Below are 7,026 nucleotides of genomic sequence, written 5' to 3' on the forward strand. Positions count from 1 at the left end.
GTGGTTGAACATGACCCCGTGGTGTGGAGGGCCGGATGAACAGTAGACGGTGGAGGGGTGCCCGTGGAGGGGTGGTTGAACAGGACCCCATGGTGTGGAGGGCTGGATGAACAGTAGACGTTGGAGGGGTGGTTGAACAGTAGCCGGTGGAGTAGCGCGCGATGGAGGATGGATGAACAGGAGCCCGTGGAGGCTGGATGAACAGGAGCCCGTGGAGGCTGGAGGAGGTCGACGGTGGAGATGAACAATATCCTATGGAGTCCCGTTTTGCGGTACGCCACACCCCTCCCGATGAACAGAACCCCCGTTTCGACCGTAGCGCTCCAACACAAGTCCGTTTCCTCTGTTTTGCGGTACGCGACACCCCTCTCTATCAACATAACCCCCGTTTCGACTGTAGGAGGTCCGTTTCCTCTGTTTTGCGGTATGCAGACCCCTCCTGATGAACAGGATCCCGTTTCGAAGGTGGCCGGTCGAACACAAGGCTGTTTCCTCCGTTCTGCGGTACGCCAGGCCTCGTTTCCATCGCCTGTTCCGTCCAAGCCCTCCCGATGAACACGACGCATTCCGTTGCCTCCCCATGAACACAACGCATTCCGTTGCCTCCCCATGAACACGACGACAACGTTGTTTCTCCGTTCCGACCCAGCCATGTACACGAGCCGTGGCCGTACGTATGCGCGAGTAGGCGTTCGAGACCCCGCCCGTATGTACACATACGTGGCCGTATTTTCTTTCTTGCACCCTGGCCGTTGTACGTACGTGTACATGCTACGTGCGCGCCTCTACATCGACCAGTATGTACGTACACGTTCGCGACCAGAATGACAACACTACGTACGCTTCGACCAGGTGGGTCCCAACTGTCAGGCACTTCCTTGCCTGCGAAGATGTAGCTGGTCGGTCCCAACAGTCAGGGGGCGAATCGTTTGTTTTTTTGCCCGGACGCACTTCCTTGCGTGCGAAGATGTAGCTGGTGGGTCCCAGCAGTCAGGGAAACATTTTTTCGTGAAATACGGTGGCCCGTTCGGTGGGTCCCGCTGTCAGGTGGAGGAATAATTATTTTTCACGTAATAAGGAGGCACTTCCTTGCTGCGGCCGTGGACCCAGCTGTCAGCCTCTCCACGTACAGTCCACGTCCGATGGAAGCTGTTCCTTGACCACGTTGACCATGCCGCGCCGAGAGCACCAGGGCGGTGGACGACGGCGAGGCCTAGGAAGGGGACGACGCGGAGCCGGGGAAGACGCGACAGTGGATGCCCACGCGTAGAGGAGTACGAGGGTTCACTGGTTCGCTGCGGTGTGAGGCTGTCGTCACCGCAGAATAATAGGGGGTGTGGGTGAGCAGAGGGATGGCCTGGCCAGCAATGGGAGTAGTAGGGGGCGGTGAGACCTCCGCCGCATCGCAGCCGGCCACGGGAGGCAGGAGCATGAGGCACGACCGACGTTGGTTTGGGCGGCTGGAGCAAGAAGACCAGAGGTTGAAGAAGCACTACGGCCGTTGGATGGACATCGTACGGTCACTGGACCTAGAATCGTGCATATTGACTAAGTTGACAAAGCTCTCCGTCCCCGTCAACTTAGTAGGCCCACAAGTCAGCCTCCCACCAAGGTGGGTCCCAGCTAGCAGGGGGTATTCATTTTTCTGAGCGTAATAAGGAGGCACTTCCTTGCGTGCGAAGATATAGCTGGTGGGTCCGAGCTGTCAGCGGCGGTAACATTTTTTCGTAAAATACAGAGGCCCTTTCGGTGGGTCCCTGACGTCAGGTGAAGGAATCATTATTTTGCGCGTAATAAGGAGGCATTTCTTTGCGTGCGGTCGTGGACCCAACTGTCGGTCTCTCCACGTATAGTCCACTTCAGATGCTTGTCGGTCGTTGACCACGTGGACCAGGCTGCACCAAGAGCACCAGGGCGGTGGACGATGGCGAGGCCTAGGAAGGGAACGACACGGAGGCAGGGAAGACTCTGCAGTTGTTTCCCACACGGAGGGGAGTACGACTGTACGAGGGTTTACTGGTTCGTCTGCCGTCGCCGGAGAATAACAGCAGGTGTGGGTGAGTAGAGGGATGGCTAGGCCAGCGATGGGAGTACGGTGGGGCGGTGAGGCCTGCGCGGCAGCACAGCCGGCCACGGGGAGGAGGGAGCAGGCAGTCCTGCCGGTGCTTGTTTGAGCGGCTGGAGCAGAAAGAGCAGAGACTGAAGAAGCACGACGGACGTTCGATAGACATCCAACAGTCACTACTTGTGCGTCAACCTTTTTTTAGGAAAGCCTCAAATCTGTGGAAAACAGTATACAACCCATCTGCCATTATTTCTAATAATTTACAGCGTATTTACTAATTTTTAAGGTTTTTTGGAGCCCATATTCTTTTTGTTAGCATTACAGCCCATATTGTGGCCACAGTTAAAAAATTAACGAAATTTTGCATATTTTGGTGCGGTCCGAACTGTTTTTTATCCCGAAATTTTGACTCACATTCAAACTGATTTTAAAAATAAATGTATATCAATATAAAATCCAACAAATTCTCCATGCATAAAAATTAATATAATTTAAAATCTTGAAATGAAAAAAAGATATTTTAAACTAATTGCCGGTTTGATGTGTTTTAAGAATGTACATCCCATTTCTCATTACTGATGGGCCATTTTCTCGGGCAGCCGAATGAAGCTCTCCTCGTCTTGAAAGATTTGCAGCCCAACAGGCCTGACAAAGCGACTTACTTGGCAAATCACAAAAAAGCTGGGTTGTGGTCGCGGAGTGGACCCAGCTGTCAGCCTCTCCATGTATAGTACTCTTCCGATGGAAGTCGGTCGTTGACCACATTGAGCATGTTGCGCCGATAGCACCAAGGCGGTGGACGACGACGAGGCCTAGGAAGGGGACGACACGGAGCCGGGGAAGACGCGGCAGTGGATGCCCACACGGAGAGGAGTACGAGGGTTCACTAGTTCGGCTGCGGCGTGAGGCTGCAGTCGCCGCAGAATAACAGGGGGTGTGGGTGAGTAGAGGGATAACATGGGCCAGCGGTGGGAGTAGTAGGGGGCGGTGAGGCCTCGTGGCATCACAACCGACCACGAGAGGCAGGAGCACGCGGCACGACCGGCGCAGCTTTGGCCGGTTGGAGCAAGAAGACCAGAGGTTTAAGAAGCACTACTGCCGTTGGATGGACATCATATGGTCACTGGAGCTAGAATCGTTCATATTGACTAAGTTGACAAAGCCCTCCATCCTTGTCAACTTAGTAGGCCCACAAGCCAGCCTCCCATCAGGTTGGGTCCTAGCTAGCAGGGGGGTATTCATTCTCCTGTGCGTAATAAGGAGGCACTTCCGGTGGGTCCGAGCTGACAGCGGGGGGGGGACGTTTTTTTCGCGAAATACGATGGTCCGTTCGGTGGGTCCCAGCAGGCAGGGGCAACCGTTTTTTTCGCGAAATACGGTGGCCCGTCCGGTGGGTCCCAGCAGTCAGGGGGGAAACGTTTTTTCCACGAAATACTGGTGGCCTGTCCGGTGGGTCCCTACTGTCAGGTGGAGGAATAATTATTTGCCGTAATAAGGAGGCACTTCCTTGCAGCTCTCGTGGACCTAGTTGTCAGCCTCTCCTAGTTGTCGTGGAAGTCGGTCGTTAACCACATTGACCACGCCGCGCCGAGAGCACCACGGCGGTGGACCACGGCGAGGCCTAGGAAGGGGATGATGCGGAGCTAGGGAAGACGCGGCAGTGGATGCCCACGCGGAGAGGAGTACGAGGGTTCACTGGTTCGGCTGCGGTGTGAGGCTGCCGTCGCCGCAGAATAACAGGGGGAGAGGGTGAGTGGAGGAATGGCCTGGCCAGCGGTGGGAGTAGTATGGGGACGGTGAGGCCTTCGCGGTAGCACAGCCGGCCACGGGAATCAGGAGCATGCGGCACGACCGACGCTGCTTTGGGCGGCTGGGGCAAGAAGACCAGAGGTTGAAGAAGCACTACGGCCGTTGGATGGACATCGTTGACCACGCTGCACCGAGAGCACCAGGGCGGTGGACGACGACAAGGCCTACGAAGGGAACGACACGGGGCCGGGGAAGACACAACAGTGGCTGCCCACGCGGTGGAGAGTACGAGGGTTGACTGGTTCGGCTGCCGTCGCCGGAAAATAACAGGAGGTGTGGGTGAGTAGAGGGATAGATAGGCCAGGGATGCGAGTATGATGGGGCCGTGAGGCCTTCCCGGCAGCACCGCCGACCACGGGAGGCGGGAGCAGGCGGTTCCGACGGCGCTGGTTTGGGCGGCTGGGGCAGGATGATCAGAGACTGAAGAAGCACGATTGCAGTTAGATTGACATCTAACGGTCTGACGCTGGTAGAGTCGATTGTTGACTAAGTTTCTTTTTTGAGAAACCTTGTGTATGCATGAACTTAGTAGGCCCACAAGTCAGCCTCCAAATCTATGGCAGACAACATAAAGCCCATTTGCTATTTTTTATAATTTGCAGCTCATTTGCTAATTCTTAAGTAATTTATTACAGTCCATTTTCTACCCAGGACCACGGTCAAAAAGTCCAACCTTATTTTGCATATTTCGGTGGAGTCCGAACTATTGTAATCCCGAAATGATAAACATTTTTAAGAACTTATTGATTTGCCAAAAAATCGTTTTATTTTTGTAAGCAAATAAGACGTGGGACAATTTAGTTGGTTTAAGGGAAAACCAATGGTCAAAATATGAGCGCTGGGTGGGAAAAAACAAAAAAAATAAGGATGTAAATATGAAAAGGGAATTTTATGTATTTTCAATATAATGATACATGTATATGAACTAGTAAAACTATAGGTAGAGACTAGAAAACGGATGTAGGACATGTTCAAGAGGAAAATAGAACTGGGTTGTGTGTTTGATTCAGTAAAAGAAACTGCCCGCGGATGTTGTAAGAAAAAATATAACTAACGCTGGCGGGCCAGAGGCCAGTAGATACCCGCTGGATCTTTGTGCCCCGTTATCGTCATAGGCTGGGCCTGTTAAAAACAAAACAATCCTGGGCAATCTACAGCCCAGTTGAAACTTGCTCGACCTGAAAAAAAATATACGTGCTCAATAAATGAGAGAATTCTGCAAGTACAGACTGATAACTGGGATGCAGCACAGATATTGTTTTTTTATCGTGATAATAAGTGCATGCACTTGTTTCAAAAAAATTGGACAACTGGGAATTCAAACGGCGGGTGCTTATGCTACCCATCAAATAAAAATCAGGTGCCTGAAAATTTGTTTCGAAACAAATGATTCAACTTTATATCCACCTCGGCATGATGGTTGGAAGCAAATGCAAGTTCATACCAAAAGATCGTTAACAACAATACCAACTTGCGGACGACAAGGTACTACAACTACCAATACCAAACTAACTTATAATCTTTTTACTCCTGGCCCTAGTGTTCGTCTGGTAGAAAATCTTGCAGAGGACCATCTCCCGCTCCTTCTCTTGCTCCAGGTCCCCGGGGTGGTACTGGTGCATCACCCAGTTGGTCCTCTGCTGGTCGAAGTTCTTGTTGGTGTGCAGCACCAGAACCTTTTTTGCTGCCCATCTGCCGGCCGTTGACCATCACCGGCAAGGTATTGCCGGTCTTGTGCCACATCGCGTGCGTGCCACACTCCGACTGTATCTTGCGACGCGTCCACGCGTCCCTTTTGAACGTGCTGGAATTGCGCTGGAAGAAATGCTTCCTTAGGCCACTTAGTGCGATACCTGTAGTATTGTGGAATACAAGTTTCAGTGTACCTAGTTGGCATTTTCATAACATCTTTGGCATGTTGCAGTCACTTGTTTCACTTTTTATTAACTGTCAAATTGTAATTGCTTCACCAGGTCTACGTCTAAAAAGAAAAATAGAGATATAAACAAAGGAATATGTTTGTGCAAGTAGACGGCCGATCGGTGTCTTACCTGGAAGTTTCTCAGGTTGGGTGTAACATATGCCGTGCTCGCTGTCGATGGTTGGTATGAACAAATCGATGAGAGACTGAAATCTCGCGCTGTTAGCACTCACTTTGGCCTCAAGGTGCTCGATCAGCTCCTGATCCGTGGGATCAAACTTGACGCCAGCCGGCAGCACGGGCCAATCCTTCTTCGACTTGCATCGGTAACTCCAGTTATATGGTACTTAATGTATGATCAATCGACTGTTTTAAGTGAATGATGAAAGATTTTGACAGATAAGTGGTACTGCAAATCTGAAGTACAGAATACCCGAACATGCCGCCGGGATTCTTGTGTCACCTCACGCGCAGCGTGTTGTCACATCAATTCAATGTGTGGATATGATGAATAATTTGACCGATGTATACTAGTACTGCTACTGTACTACTTACTAGTCGTATTTAGTGTCACGATTTATACATAGGTTTAACTAACAAGTACACACTTGAAGCCTAACTGATATATATATGGCTTCTGCACAACATCTCCATCCTCATTATCAGTACATCCTACGCAGGTGAGTTAGGATGCACTTGATCCCAGGAAGGTATCTATCCTTCAAACCAGAGGAGTGCTTCAAACTAACAACAGTATATAATATCCAACAAAAGAGGGTCGTGCTACAGCAGCAGAATACATGGCTCAGTCTATATATCAGCACGAATCAAGTTGTGCATATTTGCTGTTGGCATGAACCACATCGCCGCATGTCGGGTTTGCAAAAGCCATCCCTCGCATGGAAGCTTGATGCCTTTCACACACTGAAGATTATCTGGCAACAAGCTGTGTCGACGAATCTCTGGATATGGTGATTCATGAAACCCATGGTATGATGTGTAAACACAGCCCCCCTCGCGAATGGAAGTTGCATAGCACAGTAATCATCACCGGTGATATGATCGATGATTGGTTGGATGGTCGGATAATTGAGCCCGAGGAACAAGGAGTCGTTGCCGAGGCTGTAAACCCGCCTCAAGTTGAATACGCCTGGCCCAACGGAGCTGGGATCTTTCTTGAACATGAAGCAGCCATAGCCATCAATGTCACGAATGCCCCACGCATTGTAAT

Source organism: Triticum aestivum, chromosome 6A (genome assembly GCF_018294505.1).
Source record: "Triticum aestivum cultivar Chinese Spring chromosome 6A, IWGSC CS RefSeq v2.1, whole genome shotgun sequence".
Classification (NCBI taxonomy): Eukaryota; Viridiplantae; Streptophyta; class Magnoliopsida; order Poales; family Poaceae; genus Triticum; species Triticum aestivum.